Consider the following 447-nt stretch of genomic DNA (forward strand, 5'->3'; position numbering starts at 1 on the left):
GCAGGCACTTGTGCAGAGCCACAAGGTCCCCCCTGATCCCCCTTTGCTCCAGGCTGAGCCCCTTTCCCAGCTCCCTCAGCCTTCTCCTGGGGCTCCAGACCCTTCTCCAGACAATCCACGTCCCTCCCACCACGGTGCCATCTGTAAATTCACAGAAGGTGCCCTTGATCCCCTCGCCCAAATCATTGATGAAGATACTACACAGGACTGGATCCAATCCTGATCCTCGGGGACATCACTGATGCCTGGTCCCAGCTGGATTTGGCCCCATCCCCACCAATCCTTGGGTCTGTCCATCCATCCATCCATCCCTGTGTCCATCCATCCATCCCTGTGTCCATCCATCCATCCACCTATCCATCCATCCATCTGTCTGTCCATCCATCCATCCATCCCTGTGTCCATCCATCCATCCATCCGTCCATCCCTGTGTCCATCCATCCATCC

At 56.6% G+C, this 447-nt stretch overlaps 1 protein-coding gene across 1 annotated transcript in view; it reads right to left on the reverse strand.

Moving 5' to 3' along the window:
- Positions 1–447, reverse strand: part of LOC103624964 (small nuclear ribonucleoprotein G-like) — a 5523-nt gene that overhangs the window by 759 nt on the left and 4317 nt on the right. The window lies entirely within an intron of this gene.

This window comes from Corvus brachyrhynchos, unplaced genomic scaffold, assembly GCF_000691975.1.
Source record: "Corvus brachyrhynchos isolate BGI_N302 unplaced genomic scaffold, ASM69197v1 scaffold342, whole genome shotgun sequence".
Classification (NCBI taxonomy): Eukaryota; Metazoa; Chordata; class Aves; order Passeriformes; family Corvidae; genus Corvus; species Corvus brachyrhynchos.